This window comes from Lissotriton vulgaris, chromosome 8, assembly GCF_964263255.1.
Source record: "Lissotriton vulgaris chromosome 8, aLisVul1.2, whole genome shotgun sequence".
NCBI lineage: Eukaryota > Metazoa > Chordata > Amphibia > Caudata > Salamandridae > Lissotriton > Lissotriton vulgaris.
In genome coordinates this window covers 1,129,823,460-1,129,841,959 of record NC_141696.1, presented here as the reverse complement: position 1 = coordinate 1,129,841,959, position 18,500 = coordinate 1,129,823,460, and the positions used below count along the sequence as shown (strand labels likewise).

The window sequence follows — 18,500 nt, the reverse complement described above, 5'->3', positions numbered from 1 at the left end:
GAAAGCCCCAATCGATAGGGGAAATCGGAGGAGGGCGTAACGGTACAGGCTCCCGGCCACCTTCCCCCAACCCAGCCTGCCCCGCCCCGGAATCCGTTGAGACAGTGAAACAATCCCGTCAACCAAAATTCACCACTATGAGCCCAAACAGAGTTCTCAACCCTGACCCCTGCGATCAAATGTGTTAAAGGCGATAATTAAGGGAAATCCCTTACACACAATGTCCCATAAGTCGGTAGAGCAGGAGCGCAGAGATATTGACTGCCGGTTCCGTCGTTGCCCCTCCCCATCTCCGAGGCCAAGTTTCGTCCCATCCGCCATCTTAAACGACCGGTGGAGGAGGGGGATAAACAAAGTCCAAAACCGCATACAGTACCAAATAGAGAGTGCTACAGTGGGGACGTAAGGGTGTTCCAAAGGGTGCAGGATCGAAAGTTCCAAAAGTTCAATCAGGTGTCCAGGCACACTCCAATCCGGCAAATCCGACATAGTAGGGGCAAACACTGTTTCCACCGCCGGGTCTACGTACACCTCTGGGGCTTCCATTACAAGGTGGGCTGGCTGCCGGGTCGCAAGCGCCGGGTCAGGGTCCGGTCTCGAGCCTGAGACTACATCCATCGCAGACAACAAGGCATGAGTCTGATCTTTAATAGTGCCCTGAAGCGCCATAAGTGCCTCCATCACGGTCAACAAAGACGGGCCAGATCGAACCCGCTCCTTTAAACACATTCTGTCCGCAGGCATGGTGATCCCACCGGAGAGGCACCTTCTCCGGGGAAAAGTGAAACGGAGCAGGAGTGCACCAGGAGGGAGCAGCGGTCGGCCAACAGTGGTACGTGGCGAGGCGCCGAACCGGGGGGCTCGGCGTTATGGGTGCCGGAACCCCGGTCGGGGACCCCCACAAAAACAGTACCTTGCGTCTCTCGTCGCCGCACACGCGACAGGGCACCAGGCAGCCGATGGTAACAAAACAATCGGGAAAAATTGCGATTGGACCGGAGACCGGCCCAACCGGATGCAGCAGCCCGTTGTTGTTCAGCTCGGACCCGGCAGGGCCAGCACTTGAGATCCCGGCTTCCCCGGCAGTTTAGGCCTCAGTACGTACTTCAACGTATCTCCGCTCCCCGACGGCGGAAAAGCTCCGGGACTGCACCACTGGAGTGTGGGACTGATCACCCACACGAATCCGGTTCAGGAAAGCAGGATTGTCGACAGGATAATGAAGCGTAGGGCGGAGGTCCGCGGAGCCGGGAGACTAAGCGGCCATCTTAGTTGGTGTCGTAGCTCCTCCTCCCAGAAATGTATTCTTAATGTTTGTGCAGGCTGTGATTACCAGTGACTGGTAGGAGATTTGTTGCAGGACGCCTATATTTTTAACTTAAAAAGTACAACAAGGGTGTACTGCGTCAGAAGCTAAAATTATGTTTTGCTGGTTCCCCTATGACTACTTGGAATGCGGGGGGAGGTGGGCTATACACAGTATCAAATTATAGATGCTTTGTTGTTAATTACCGTGATTTTTTTCACTTCGGGACGCCAAGGGACATCACAGACCACTTGACATTTGATCTTGTTGGCTGTCTTATGTTACATAAAACTCTGTGTTGTAAAACAACCCCGTTTGAAGTGTTTTGAAAACAAGAAGGAGAGTTTGAGACTGAGGTAAACTGCTCTCTACCTGGAATGAATGCTGTTTCTTTGGTTAACTTATAGAGAAATGGGGCAGAAATCTTCGAAACTTTGAATTTGCTCTCCCAAGGTGGTGTTTTGGCACTTATTTGGGAACTTGAAAAAATGGGGAATGAGTCAAACGTAAAAAATGATATGGGTTTTGTTATCTATGTTCTGTCTCCTGCTTCCCATCGACCTCTTCCTTCTAAGTGGGATTGGAGTTGCGATGTTGGTAAAGAGATCATGAAAAGTGAAAGGGTGTTGAATTGAATGATTTCAGAGGTGGCACAAATGAAGAGTATCATAAATGTATTTCAGTTTTAATTCCCAGCACACTGCATATAAAATAAAGATATGTATCTCCCCTAGGTGCCTCACTACAGGTTATGTTACATCATTCTGTTTATTGGGCCCACATGTTTATCACCTCTGACTTTAGGCATGTGATTGTATAGAACATTTGTAATTCAGCTTACCAGAACAGATAAGAACAAACACCACAAATGTGGTGTTGGCAGTTTTTGCATATTTCAAATTCAACCTTCAGTCTTATTATGCTCAATTAATGTTTCATATGAATGAAATCCTTTGGTTTAACTGGTATCCCTGTATTCTCAGTTTAAGGATTATTGAAAGCACTTGCAGTTAACTTGTCCTTTAGATCGGGTATTCTTTTCAAATCATTGGCTTCTAGTGACTATTGTAGACCTTAACGAGTTTGTGTCTAGTTAAATTTTGTATTTTGTGATATGATAGACGTGTTTGATGTGCATTTGTTTGGGGATTGATGTGGGATAACTAGCACCTTTGAACATGAAGGAAGTGGCTTCATGTTATCCCCTTTAAACCTTTGGTTTCAGGGGGATCATGGAAGGAAACTGCTGTGACCCTTCTTAAAGTATGTTTGTCCAATGTATTTCAAAAACAAATATCGGCTTGCTAAAACATGAAAACATGAGTTTACAAGTGCTGTGTGTGTTAGCTTATTGAAACCAGCCCTATTAGTGTTGACACTTTTTGTTTACTAAGTAATTCATGATTCCTTTTATTGGAAATGTAATTCCTCCGTGGAGCAGTATTTCACCAATCCAAGAAAAATCTTCAATTTATCCTAATTTTGTTATTTAAAGCATTTTGGGACACTTCCCACAAGCATCCGCTTTTTACTGAGTTAACATGGCCAAGTGTGTTACTTCCGCTTCCCTTAACTGAAGCTTCCATTTCTTTATGGTTCTTAGGCTTCCAGTACCCTCGTAACTTTACCTGCTCAGCTCAGACATTCCTCCTGTGTAAATGTGTCCTCTTGAAGGCAACATACATAACTTAACTCTCTCATTTCTGCATAACTCTTCAAAAGACTAGCTGCTGAAGCCAATACAAAGGGAATTTGTCAAAACTTGAAAGCCATACCTGTCATTAATGATAAGCACCCATCAAATAATTGAGTGCTTTGATCTTGAAGAGATGAAATTAGCTCACAATGAGCACTCCCAATGTCCCTTAGACTAGCCAATTCATGCAATTCTGTATGTACATTATGTCTTCTAGCATGCCGAAAGCAGTATTGGTTTGGAGAGAAGAAAAATAGTGAGATTAATCATTTCGGTATTGGTTTGGCATGGGGAACTCCTAAACTCTGACTTTCCTTTTCCAATTGGAATAAGACCCCTCCGTTGCACGAAAAAATAATAATAAAGTTAGTTTTAAATCTCTAGATAATTCTGTTACTAGGATGACTAATCTGTGAAGTGCCTTGTATCATAATTCGAAATCCTATAAATTAAACAAGCAAAACTAATTAATGTACTTGACTCAGTTGGTAACTGCAAATACTAATATTTAGTGCTTTTTTGCAAACCAGTATCACCGTCAATCAAATGTTAAAATATTGTTTGCCAATTAATTCAGATTTTGCAAATCCATTCTTGAAAGTTTCCAAAGAATAATTAGTACAGTCTTCAGTAATAGCTGAAAAAACTGTTGTTTCACTCTTATTACTGTGCAGCAAACGTTTCTCAATTAAATTTAGTAACTTAACAGAAAGACAGTTCTCAACTATGTCTACAAACACTCAAATTGCTGAGAATTTTCATGACACTACAAGAGCAATAGAAATGTTAAAGGGCGCCAGCCTTCATGAAGAATTATTTGACAATATTCCAATGATGAACCTAAACCACTGACAGCATGGACCTTCTCCAACATAGCATGCTTTTCTATTATGTGTGCTTATTTCTATCAATCCAGTTTTTTTATTGTGGTTGTTCCCAGGACCCTTTCCTCCCTCACCAGGATCACTGGTCGTAGCTGTTATGATTATTCTGTCCCTAGTTCACATCGCTCTAGTGACCGGTTAATTACAGCTTCCAGTGACTTTACTGGTGCAGTATCAACTACACACATCTGAATTCTGATAATGCAAACTCAATCTTACATCCCTGCGTTAAATTGACTGCCATTAAATTGGAAATAATTACAGTGGTTATTTTCACTACTTACCAATGGCAAAACTGCTTTATGGAAGATCTGTACCTACTGGCCCTGTTTCTGCTCTCTGATCCTATGAACAAAGAGAGTCATCAGAGTGGATCGCAGCTAAAGCAAACCAGTTGCGCCAGAACAACTTCAACTGAAAAATACAAATACCATTAACAGTGTATCTGAGAAACTCAAGACATTACTTCACACTATATCTAAAATGATAAATAACAACCAGAGATGAGATGGGTCCTCACCTCCGTGTCCTTAATCGAATTGAAACTTCCCTACACATTAGTTGGGAACAATTTCATTCTATTTCAGGACCAGAGGCGAGGATTATGCTTGTTCAAACCTTGCTTACCGCCAAATGAGCCATATCCAGAACTGTCATAAAGTAGAAACTCTTGAAGGTAGATTCCAATGACTAATCTGCTGCATTTATGATGTCCTCCAGGCGTGCTCAAGAAAAAAGTTACCAAACGTTTTGTCGGGTTACTATCCTCTTCCATCAACGCCATCTTCCTGGGACCCCTACACAACCAAAGCAAAGGACTCGGGCACTCTCAAACGGTATCCCTCTCGGTTGAAGCAAAGGAGGAAAACTCCTGGTGGCTTTCTGACATGGAAGCATGGAATGGGAGAGAGATTTTTTTTGTGCCTGCCTAGATTTCTTCATCTGGTTTGACGCTAGCAGATCAGATCAATCTGGAGATGTATCCACCAGAGGCTCTTGGGCCCCTCAGGAGAAGACCTTGCATATAAATTGCCCGGAACTCCTCGACGGCTCAATCGTGGCCCGATGACAGGATTCAACCATGTGTTCAGCTCAAGATGGACAATGTCTCAGCAGTCTGACACATCCATCATCTGGAGGGTAGGGGGCACGTGTTCCAAGGTCCTCTCCGACATGGCAAACTATTTTTGGCAATATTGCCTGGAACATCAGGTCTCAGTAACATTCGAGTACCTGCTGGGACAGACGAATCAGGTGGTAATTACAACACCTCAGGATAAAGATGGCAGACACTTTAATTATGCAGACAAATGTTTCTCCTCAATGTCAGGTGAGCTAATGCTCTTGCGATCTTGGGGCGCTATGATCGTCAGATGCTGTGTGATCTAGCTCTATACATTGATCAGCTTCCAGATGACAGTAAGACAGAAGCCAAAGAGATCCTCCAGGAAGGTGAGTGGGCATTCTCTGAGGTTAATAGACTGTGCTATGGACATTGCTACAACAACCTTTAGATCACTGGGAGGAGCTGCAGTCTTCTGACGCCAAGGTTGGCTCAGGGCTGCTTCTTTCTGTCCGGAAGTGCAGAACAAATTACTTGATCTTTCCTTTGATGGAGAGGCCGTTTTCGGGAAACCTATTGATGAGGCTCTCCAAGATATAAAGAAAGACACTGGCCCGCCCAAGGCGTTAGGGACGCTTCAGAACCATAAAGGTACCCTTTCGAAGAGTGCCAGGAAGAGGTCTTCCATCGTATAGAGGTGGATACCAACAATAGAGATATACCTCTTACACCTCCTCTTCTCAGTGATATCGACCTCAATACACCCAGCATCAGTCCAAATCTGCAGCATATTCCAGATCTGCACCTAGAGGAAGAGTGAATTCAACAGGGGAAGAATTCCTTGCGTTACCAATGACGACTTTGAGGCTCCGGCTAGCCCTTCCACCTTGGGGGAAAGATCTCTACACAATTCCAACATTGGCAAAGCATAACTACGGACCAGTGGGTTCTCAACCTTATTCAGTTTGGCCATACTCTGGAGTTTCTTCACAGTCCACCATGCACTCTGCTGCGCTTACAAGCGGTGAAACATCTACATCCCCTGTGTTTGGAGGCTCTTTTGATGCTCCAAAAGGAAGCAAAAGAACCAGTTCCTACATCCCAGAGAGGGAACGGGTTCTACTCCCATTTCTTTTTGGTACAGAAGAGTTTCAAAAAATGGCAGCCTATCCTGGATATAAGGTCTCTTAACACCTATTTCAAGAAACAGTCCTTCTGCATGGTCATGTTGCAAGACATCGTATTGCTTCTAAACCCAGGAGATTGCATGTCCACTTTCGACCTACACGACATATACTTCCACATCCCCATCCACCCATCACACAGGAAGTTTCTCCAATTTGCTATAGCCAGGAGCCACTACAAGTTGAAAGTACTGCTAGTTGGCCTAAAGGTCAGTGGCAAGAATACTTACCTAGTGTTTGGCTCTGATGGCAGCCTTTCTGAGAGGACTACACCAACATCAGGTGTTTCCCTACTTGGACAACTGGCTGATCAAAACACCATCAATATCAGCAGCCCAGTCATCCAGGGCAGCTGGCACAGGCTGTTCCCCAGTCTAGACCATACCTTGAACAAAGAGAAATCAATTTTACATCCTTCACAAACATCACCTTTTTGGGGTGATCCGGGACAGAACTCTCAAATAAAACCTTTCCATCTCTCAAAAGGCAGACTAAATTAATATCCATGACTCGGCTTATCCTAAGGAAAAAGTAACTTTCAGTTCGCCGTTACAAGTCTCTCCTGGGAACAATGTCATCTTGCATCCTTCTTATTCCCTTCTGTGGTCTGAGGATGCATCCCCTTCAGGAACAGATAGACTTGCAATGGCATCAAGTGGAAGGGTCTTTCGAGGATGTGATTACAATAACTCCTGCAATGGTCCAGGCCATCTCTTGGTGGACCCAGCGGATAAATCTCTGGATAGGTCTCTCTTTTCTCGCCACCCCTGCTCTTCTCATAATCCCCACCAATGCTTCTCAGTGGCCGTTGGCAACAGCAACATCGCCTTCTCCACATCATCCTACTGGAGCTCAGAGCAGTACGTTTAGCACTACAAGCAATCCTGCCAAAGATAAAGAATTTGTTGGTTCTAATCAGAACGGACAACACAATTGCAATGCATTATGTCAACAAACAGTGGGCACCAGATCTCATTCCCTATTTCAGGAAGCACAGTGCATCTGGGAATGGGCTATCCTAAACAGAGTATCATTAAGAGCGGAACACCTTCCGGGAGAGCAGAACACAACAATGGACACTAAGAAGGCTCAAGTCCTCATGCCACGAATGGGAATTGCAGCAAGGGACAGTCGATAACATCTCTCTCCAGTGGGGCAAGCCAACCATAGACCTGTTTGCGACTCTGGAGAACAAGAAATGCCGGTACTTCACAGGTTTTCATCACCATCCGGGATCTTGGGGGAATGCATTTTTGATGGCATGATCAGGCACCTTTGCCTACGCTTTCCACCCATTCCCCTCCTGTCAAGGTCACTGATGAAGATGAAAGCAGAATGCTGCAGGATTATCCTCATAGCCCGATCTTGGCCACGCAAGTATTGGTACACAGAACTCCACTGCTCTCTGAGGCACAACCTATTCTCTTGGATCCTATTCCATCGCTTCTAAAGATGTCGCAGGGATAAGTGTTACATTCGGATCCCAAATCGCTTCGATCAGAAGCATAGCACCAGAACACAGGGAGTTACCTCCCTTTTGAATGCAAGGAGATACTTTCTATTGCCCGAGCTCAGAGCACTAACAAAACCTATAGGATGAAATGGAAGCAATTGTGCCTGTGGTGCCAGGAAATCGGACGTACAGCCAACCATTTCCTCACCACGTGAGATCCACCCTTACATCGTTCTTTTGGCAAAATCTGGGCTGGCTCACGCATCCGTTAAATCCATCTTGCTGCTATATGTTGTTTTAAGAGGACCTCTTCAGGACCCTCTTTATGGTCAGCGAGAATCATCAAACAATTCATGAAAGGGCTATTTAGGATGTTTACACCTGTCAGACTTCTCCTTTGCTCTAGCGTCTTAACGTGGTCCTATCGGACCTCATGAGGCACCCTATCGAGCCTATCCATAAAGTGGATCTCAAGTACCTGTCATAGAAAGTTATGGCTAGACGAGTCTGTGAAATGCAGGCTCTTACTATCCAGGAACCATTTCTTCAATTCAGGGATGACAGAGTGGTTTTGCGTACCAACCCCAAGTTCATCCCTAAAGTTCCTATGGGCTTTTACTTGAATGAGCCTCTTGTCCTTGAAACATTTTCGCAACCTGCAACACCAGCAGGGAGAGGTCTCCATTCACTGGATGTGCAGCGGTGTCCTAAATTCCATCTTCAAAGGACTAAAGCCTTCAGAAAATCACCTCTGCTCTTTGTTGCCTGTAGTGCCCCTTGCAAGGCTATCCTCTCTCCATGCAGAGTTTTACACACTGGATTTCAAGCGCTATTCAGTATTTCCATCAATCTGCAGGAAAACCCCTCCGGGCACTAGTTTGTGCTCATTCTACTAAAGCAGTCTCTGCCTCAACCGCCTTATTTGCCGGAGTACCCATCCAGGACATCTGCAGAGCTGCTACCTGGAAGAGTACCCACACCTTTACCAAACACTACTGCCTGGACTCCACAGTTCACACTGACACGGTAGTGGGCCAGGCGACACTGAGAAACCTGTTTAAATGATAGTGAGCGTTCTCCCTCACCCCTCCTTCCTTTCTTTCCTGAGACTGCGCATATTTTTGCTTCAATAATTTACTCCTTTTCCTCCTAACCCTATTATTTCTGATTAGTGCTATGATTTATATATTTTTCATTGTTTTCAAATTGAGAAGATCAGGATTAAAAGCATGCTTGAGCATGGAAAGGCTATCATATAATCTAAGGACCAATAAATGTGCTACTAACTGCTAGCTACTCTGTTTCAAGCATGTAAATTAATGAAAGTTCCAGTACTGGAGTAAGTAAATAAGTAACTTACCTGTAAGTATAGTTCTCCAATATTGGAATCTTTCATAGATTCACATGCAACCCCCCCCATCTCCCCTGAGAAGCTCACCTTTAGAACCTTTTGCAGGTTAAATATTCCACTAGTGCTATGAAAATCTGAAGGTTTGAGGATCTCTCAGAAGTGTTCTGATTGGCTGAAACCTATGTGTGGCCTCTTTTTAAAAAAAAATAGGGATATGTTACAAAACTGAAATTAGCCTAGACATATCTATCTTCTAGTTTGTTAACTGTGCATTGCTATTTTGATATACTGGGGACTTCCATCTAGATGATGGGGAATGATTCAAGCATGTGAATCTATGAAAGATTAAAATACTGGAGAACTTTAGTTACAGGTAAGTAACTTATTTTCTTCCCCTTCATTGTTATTTCCATGTAATTGCAATTGATTTTTTTTCATTTCAAATCTTCAGACCACAATAATTTGTTACACAACATTGCTCACTCTGCCGGTAGGTGTGACTCCGAAGAGATTACACTTCCAGTAACTGTTTTAGTACAGAACTGTGTAAAGGACATCCTAGAAGTTAGACGTTCTTGTACTGAGAACACCTCTACAAACTTAAAGTTTTGGGGTAATTGGTGCATTAAATCTCATATGAGATTAATTTTCCACTTACGCGTGTGAGTGGCATTGTTGCTTTATATAGTTGAGTTAATCAGATTTCGTTTTTGTCTGTTTCTGAAGATTAAGCTGGTTTAATAGTTAGAGGTAAGAGTTGGCCTACAGATAGCAAAACACTCTATAGTAATCAGATCTTGTTTGTTTAACTAGATTGGCACAGCTTACACCAGCAGTACTTGGAGAGAGACCACAGTGCCACGTGGATCATTTAACTGTGTGTACGATGGAATGCTTTCATGTGTGGCAGAAACTGAGTGCCTTTTGAATGTGAGTAATTGTTATTTCTCTTTTAAATAGTTCTTTCTTTTAACTGCTTATCATCACTGCTTGATTTTATTTTTCCGCTTTACAATTAATATTTTTGTACTCCATCACTTGTCGTACATAATAAGTTGAAAGTGACATGAGGTTTTTAAGGAGCGTAATACTGCCTTTTGTCACTTTTTAAAACATGTCCTCGTAATGAATTTCCAAATATTTCTACCCACTCTTGTTTCTGCAGCTGTAACATTCCATTTTTTCTGCTCTCGCTCAACGTTGACTTCCTCTACCACACTCTTATCCTGTGTATGATTTATGATTGGTTGAACAACATTGATTCTGCTAATAATTATTAAGAGAACAGTGTTAGAGTAAACCAATTATTTCCATCAAATCACACCGTATCTAATTAGCTTCCTTCTCGGTGAATCTGTAACGTGATTTCTGAGTTCTTCCATGCTTAAGTCAGTATAATATTGGGGAATATTTAGGCAGCTGGTAAAACTGATGTTGACACAGTTCAGTCCTTTTCATCCACTATCCCTATGGAGTAAAGATGCATAGAATTCTCTTTCGTCCATGAGGAAATGGTGCCTTAAACACCCTAGTGTAAATTTCGCCCAGGTTGCCGTAAAAATTTGTACATTTCAATTATGCTCTGTTCGAGTGAAATATTGGGGGTAGAATTGGAACCTTTGCCTAAATGGTTCCCACTAAATGTGTGGGACGCAACCAACTTAAACAGCAAAGAAAAAACCTGGGTAACACTGGGAATGGTACTTGGTAAGCGCAGTATTGCAAGACCGTGGACAGCTCCTGACGCACCAAAATAACAAGCCTGGATGGAAGACCTGGATTGGTGCATGATAGCGTAGCAGGTGGTATATGAAAGTAGGGGCTGTCCTGGAAAATGGGAGCAGATATGGGGCAAGAGGAACTTGCATAAGGGAGGATGTATGACCCCCTTGATGGGAGCCCGTAATCCTACGAGTCAGTAACAGATAGATAAACTGTGAAGTGCCAAGAAGCGAAATAACAATAGTAACTGATGTAAATTTGGTGTTTATTCATTTTCCTAATGGCAGTGAGACAGTGCTCAATGAGGTTACATGTACTGTAATATTCCTTGTGATGTCATCAATAAAAAGAGTTAAACATTTTTTTTACACTGACGTCGAACAAAGTTAAAGCCAAAATGAGCTCTTACAATGATACCCAGTTCATACTTTCTATTTTTCCGTAGACGTTTACGCCTAGGGTAGCTTATTCCTTAACTGAAGGCAGTGCTTAAAATTTCCAAAAACGTTGTTACTATTAAGTTACTTATAAAATGCAGTGTAAATACTTTTAGCACTGTAGCTACTGCACTTCAGCTTGACTTCTGGACAGTAATAAAAGTTTTCAGAAATCAGTGCTTAATGACCTGCAAAAGCTTCTGTAGCCACACCATATTTCTTGGCTTTTTCCAATCCAGTTTCTACTTCAGAAATGGAATAGAAGTCCTGAAAACCAATAGAAATGGTCTTTCCTTACATTCTGGGTATCATTTGTAGTGCTACGGATCAGGAAAGCTGGGCCTCCTTTGTCCTCTTTGACCTCCCTGCAACATTCAACACAGTGGGCCATTCAGTTTTGGGCATTGCCTCCAGTATGCCACGGAGTGGGGGAGTGGTCCCATAAACGGAACTTAATTGTGGTCTCTTTCCAGAGTCTGTGTATGTATTGTATTTACTTCAATACCAACTTTCAACCTCTTCCCCTCTATTGAGGCCCATTGCCTGGTCCCTGAGTGTTCCTCACTGTGAAATGTGTTTTAACATGTACACAAGCTAACCTCTCACATTGACTGTAGGATAACGGTTGAGACATCAGTCTTATGTTCAGATCATGATTAAGATAGATCAAAGGAAATTCTGAAATTTAAGTTTCACAATAAGCGTAAACAAATAAAACATGATACAAATATTTTTTCACTCCCTTTCCTTCCTAGTTAACCAAGGCTCAGTTTCCATTGTTGGTAATTTTTATGTTTCGAACTAATTTCATTTTCCAGTTTTTATGAATAGCTACATATTCAAATTGTGAAAGTGAAAAAAAACTAGGAGTTCTATTAGATTAACCTTTACAGATCAAGTAAACTATTCCATTAAACATATTTACTATCAATTATTCATGTTATCCCTGTTATTTTTGGACTCATTTTGGTTGAGATCACTAATCAGTTCATCAATTGAGTATTGTATTGGCCATATATAAAGAGTTCTAAAAAAAAGGCACAAGAAAGTCCTGTAGCTCGGAATAGATATGCCAATCTGATTTGCTGACTCATATGTACCAGTCGTGTCTTCCTGGAATTCTTTTAATGGACTGATTTAGTCTTTCAGGAACAGAAAATCGTGCATTGGTTTGTTGTAATAGATCATGCCTTGTTTATTTATGCCTGATGTACAATTGCTATAATAAGGATGGTTCCCTATGTGTGCCAAACCCATCGATTCCTTTGCAAACATCTCAGTGCCATCTTGTCCTCCTGAGTATATCTTGATCAAGGTCAAGAAGGAAAGGCTTTCCCTAACTCAGATCTAATCTGTGAAACAATCTTCAAACAGAAATGAGGCTTCCCACCTCAAATCACCATTGAATAGTGCTTTTAAAATGTACTTGTTCTCATAAAGCTTTATCACTTCATCATTAAGATGGTATTATTGTAGTGTATATTAATGTCTTGAACAGTCAATCAAATATGTTATCTCAGAGTAAAATATGATGCCCCATTAATAAATCTGTCCATTTCGGGAGGAGAGAGGTACATTCTTTGACATCCATCAGTCTTCATTTTCCTTTTCTTGTTTATTTATAAAGTCATTCAATTGTCCTTCAGCCAAAGACAAAGATGCATGAAGCCATTTGCTGTTATTACATCACATGCTTTGGTGTGGTAGAGACCTTTGGTGACTACCTTTGGTGACATGGATTTCCTTGCTACTGCATAATATATATATTTTGTAAATTTGTTTTTATTGATAGTGAGACGTGTCAGACTAGTATACAGCTCTTACACATAATAACTGCAGGTTACATTCTTCACTAAACATGTTGCAGAAGCTAGGAAAATATTATGTTAAACAGTTATATCTCTGTCCATATTTATTCGCATGTCCAGTTCCACCATAGGTGATTCACAAATCTCCCCCCTGTGATTGTTCCACTTCAGCGAAACAAAAGGGGATGAGGGACGGAGCTTTTGAACAAATCAAACACTCACCCCCAGTCAACTGATCTTGGTTTAATCCATCACCATTCTTTAGCTCACTCAGCCACCCCAGTTCAGACATGGCCATATGCAAATCAGTCTGACCCTGTGCCTCATGGGAACAGTCCAGCTCGAACTGCCAAGCCATGTCTTCCCTGGACCGGAAACCAGCATCCTGGGACCGGTTTCCGATTCATAATCCTCATCAGCCAGGCTATCTTGAATCCAGTGGCCAAGTGAGCAAGGGACTCACGTCTGAGCATACCCTGCCAACTTAGGGCGAACAAAGCGAAACAAAAGGGGATGATGGACGGAGCGTTTGAGCAAATCAAACACTCACCCCCAGTCAACTGATCTTGGTTTAATCCATCACCATTCTTTAGCTCACTCAGCCACCCCAGTTCAGACATGGCCATATGCAAATCAGTCTGACCCTGTGCCTCATGGGAACAGTCCAGCTCGAACTGCCAAGCCATGTCTTCCCTGGACCGGAAACAAGCATCCTGGGACCGGTTTCCGATTCATAATCCTCATCAGCCAGGCTATCTTGAATCCAGTGGCCAAGTGAGCAAGGGACTCACGTCTGAGCATACCCTGCCAACTTAGGGCGAACAAAGCGAAACAAAAGGGGATGATGGACGGAGCGTTTGAGCAAATCAAACACTCACCCCCAGTCAACTGATCTGAGTTTAATCCATCACCATTCTTAACTGGGGGTGAGTGTTTGTATTTTCAACGCTCCGTCCATCCTCCCCTTTGGTTTTTCTTTGTTCGCCCTAAGTTTGCAGGGTATGCTCAGACGTGAGTCCCTTGCTCACTTTGCCACTGGATTCAAGCAAGCCCGGCTGAAGACGGCTCTAATGCCAGAAACCGGTCCTGGGAAGCTTGATTCCGGTCCAGGGAAGACATGGCTTGGCAGTTCGGGCTGGACTGTTCCCATGAGGCATAGGGTCAGACTGATTTGCATATGGACATGTCTGAACTGGTTTGGCGGAGTGAGCTAAAGAACGGTGATGGATTAAACCCAGATCAGTTGACTGGGGGTGAGTGTTTGTATTGTCAACGCTCCGTCCATCATCCCCTTTGGTTTTTCATTGTTCCACTTCAGACATTTTTTATCCCATTTCTTCGGGCATCCTCTGGATGTAAAGACTTCTTTCTCTGCTATCATGCACCTGTCGAACTCTTTCAGCCACATTGACACAGTAGGCGGAGCCACTCCCCCCCACCCCCTTGCCAGTTCCCTTTTTACTAATGTGTACCCCAGTATCACCAATTGAAATGAAATGAAATGAAATGGCATTTGTAATGCGCAGCTATGCCCAATGGGCGTCAAGGCGCCTAAATCAAATAACTAGCTGTCAGCAGTCAGAATCAGAGCTTACTGGTATGCTTTAATGAAAAGCCAAGTTTTCAATGACTTCCTGAAAAGGTCAAAAGAAGGCAGTGACTTGATCTCGAGGGGGAGTGTATTCCACATCTGGGGTGCCAGAATGGAAAAAGCTTTGCTCCCCCAACTAGCCTTCTTGGCTCGAGGGATTACCAGTTGGTTAAGCTCACTGGAGCGTAGGCATCTGTTCGGGACATACCTAGTAAGTAGGGATCCAAGGGCATCAGCCGGACCTGCAATTAAAGCCTTATATGTTAGACAGAGAAGTTTGAACGTGATCCTTGAGGGAATAGGGAGCCAGTGGAGATTCTTCCTCGCCTTGTTGTTCGATCTCACACAGGTCTGTGCCCTCCCATATGTTGAGCAATCCCAGTTGGGGCATCAGGGTCACAGCCTTTCCTAGTGCAGACTGCATAATTTCTTAATTTTTTTAAGTAGGTACATTTTATTTTTATAGTTAATAAAAACCATTGCAATTTCTCCATTTAAAAAAACATATACATACTGTACATTATCACTGTAGTCCTAATATTACATATAAAATTGTATAATTCCTTTTTTTTTTTAAATCATGAAAATACAGATTGACTTCTTTGTAAGCTTTAAAAGAGAAGGTCGAGTTCCAGCAGCCTCTTTCCGCCACCATCGTAGATTTAGTAATATTAACCATCATTTTAAGTATAGGTCAGCTTGTTCAAGTAACTACAAACTAAGTTAAGTATCAAGTCACTGCATCTTTTTCTCCACCTCCTTCATAAACTTCACCAAGCTGCAGTTCAACTGCGGGTCGTCGGGAGCGAAGCAAGCAAGAACTGCATGCCTTCTAGTGCATATTCCTCGTTGGTTGAACTGGAGTTTCAACATGCGTTTCCTTTCCTCTAGCAGTTTGTCGCAGGAACACAACAAATGTGGCATATCCTTGATTGCCTTGCCACATAGACGACAGCGGATGCCCCCTTTATCCCTCAGCCAGTGTGGGAGGTGGGTAATGCAAGGTAAGAGGCCCAGTCTGAATTTTAAAAACTTCAATTTTGTAGTTCTTGTATATCCCAGGTCAAGGTAACTCTGTTGACCTTGTTTAGAGTAGGAGTTTAAAATAAACCATCCATGTGACCTCTTGGCAACAGTTGCCTTATCTTCAATCCATGAGAGGCATTTTGTTGTTTTCTTTACCAGTCTTTTGACCGTGGTATGATTAGTGGAGGTGTTCCACAGCTCCTGTATGCCTAGGTTCGCCAGGCTTTTTTCCAAGTACTTGGCAGCTGGCGAGGCCAGGTTTCGCTGTAGTTCCGACCATAAAAAGCTATTTAAGGTTCCTTTTTTGGCCTTCCTGACTTTGACCCACGTGGTTATGTACGCCCCCTGTCTTGCAAGGGACTGCTTCTGGCCACCAAACTCTAGGCTAAGTTGTGCCAGGGAGATACATTTTGGCAGGCCGAAGATGATCCTGTACGCTGCTGTTACAGTTTTATCCAGAATTGCTGCCTCTCTTCCTCTTTGTACTTCGCTACCGTAGGTAAGTGTAGGCAAGAGTTTGGCTCGTATAACTTGTGCCAGGGGCAGAAAAGATGGGCTGGTGAGCCTGCCATTTAGCTTTTTTAGCGAGATTGCTATAGCAATGCCTTTTCCTCTGATGCTTCCTTTTTGGATGATAAACTGGCCACTGCTATCAATTTTGACCCCTAAGTACTTGTATACTGGTGTATCTTCTATACGGGTCGTGTTCCAAAACCATCTGTGTGGTGTTTTTCCTTTCTTGTTGATTGACATTGTTTTGGTCTTCTCCAAGTTTATTGTCAGATGATTCTCGTCAGAGTATCTTTGTGTTGCATCCACAAGATTTTGCATCCCTATTTTTGTATGACTTGTTAAAACCAAGTCATCTTGTTTAGGAAGCAAGGGACCCCTATCTAACACCTAGCTCAAAATAGGGAAAAATAGACCATTTTGAAAAGCTTTAGCTAGATATTTCATTCAGAAGTTCTGTCTATTTTATGTTGTATCACGTTACAGTGAAAAAGACAAAGACCATGAAAGTATCACCCCTAAAAATGGGTATGCACAAATGTAAGTATCAAAACATATATATTTTTTTTCCTTTTTCATATATAAATTATTTGTTTTTCATATTGTATATTCATCACATAGAAACATTTATAATTGTATATCCAATATACATAACAGACGTGAAGATGATGGAGGCAGTGCGGCAGGTGTCAAACTACGCGCGTTTCGGCATACGTGCCTTCATCAGGTAGCCGTCTATTGCACTAAAACATATAATCAAAGAACACATACAATAGATTGATATTTGATTAACTGTTCAATGGTCGTATCTTAAATTATATATACTTTGAAAGTCTTTATACTGTAACACTATATCATTATGTATAAATTGATAAATCATATTTACAATTTTCAAATCGCCACATTTTTTATATATCTTATTATTACCACGTTACATGTTTTACTACGAACAGATTCTAAATTTCTATCTATACATAAATACTACACACTATCTTTTATAATACATCATATATTATGCTCGGATGTACCGAGTAGAGCACATGATGCATATATAAAAGGACACTAAACACCACAAAATCACTAGTGCTGTGGGGGACTCATTGTTGACTGAAATCATTTACATTCAAGGATTTATGTAGCATTAAGTGTCTAAATATCGCCATGATACCTCTGGAGTATGTTTGTACCTAGGCGGTTGATTTTAACTTGTGTACTGGTTTTTTAGCTTATGCCATTAATTCAATATATATGTATATGGCATTTGTCATATATAGGAGACTGAAACTCTCTACACAAAAGGATGCAATATATGTCAGAATAAACATAGATGCCGTTTGTAGCATGTGATCTACTCTTACCATATGTGATTACACGCTTGCATACAGCATGGGTCCAAAGGATTCCTTAATTTTCTTATATTACACTCGATTGGCGCAGTGCAGTGTATTATGCACATGGATACCGGACTATGCTGTGGGGAATATATTTATAAATTACATAATTGTATTACAGCCTATAAAATGAATAATACATTTATCTAGTTCGACTTATACATGCAAAATATTGACAAATTAATGCCTATTTGCTTCATATTATATATGTGTGCAATTTCCTAATATTGAGCATGTATTGCACAACAAAATATTTGATGGATTATACTAGGGTAATATTAGATTGATACATAGTCTATAACGTCAGAAACTTTCCAGTATAGTTTTGAGTGTATAAGCCACTTGAAGCTTAAAGACGAATGGCAAATGCCTCTTAAGAATGGCAATTGTATTGTATTGTATTTATTATTTGTAACGCGCAACTGTCACCCTACAGGTATCCTGGCGCCCAAACAGGAAGTAGTCAGATGGTACAACAATACACTAGCTGTCATGAACTATAGAACAGCCGCCGGAACTATTAGATAGAATCACGTGGATAAGACTTCGGCGAACAGCCATGTTTTCAGGCTCTTTCTGAATCTCAGTAGGGTGTCAGTTTGCCTGATATTCTGGGGAAGCTCGTTCCACAGCCTAGATGCAGAAGTACAGAAGGTTCTGCTCCCATCCTCGATCTCCTGATCCTGGTAGTTGCTGCCAAACCCAGGTTAGAGGAGCGCAGGGACCTGGTGGGCTTATACCAGGAAAGGCTCACCTGCTTCTATGGAATTCGCATTTGATGATAGACTAGATATAACGATGTTAATATATAGTAAACAACGTACCACTTGATATTCTGTATATTATCCATGATTTATGTATTGAGGCTGCAAAAAGTGGCACTTCCAATGGATTTTCATCCAGTAATTTGGCTCATAGGTATATTCCTAAATGCCGTGACCAGAACAAAGGAAGCATAGTCGTTAGCGTTTTTACGCATTATATAAAAAAAGACACATACATAAAGGCACAAGTTCACATATTCTTACATGTTTGCCAGACGTGAGTAACTACAAAATGCACTTACTTAGAAAGAGTC

General features: G+C 42.0%; 1 protein-coding gene across 5 annotated transcripts in view; it reads left to right on the top strand.

Annotated features, from left to right (window-relative positions):
- FNDC3A (fibronectin type III domain containing 3A) overlaps positions 1-18,500 on the top strand; it is a 1,489,010-nt gene that overhangs the window by 60,438 nt on the left and 1,410,072 nt on the right. For 2 of the 5 annotated variants that reach the window (XM_086934981.1, XM_086934983.1), the window contains exon 2: positions 16,653-16,758. The exons of 2 other annotated variants lie outside the window; for them this stretch is intronic. The gene's annotated coding sequence lies outside the window, so the exon portion shown is untranslated. Of the gene's footprint in view, positions 1-9,750; positions 9,868-16,652; positions 16,759-18,500 lie in introns of all 5 variants that reach the window. One more of the 5 variants, XM_086934979.1, reaches the window with a different exon arrangement.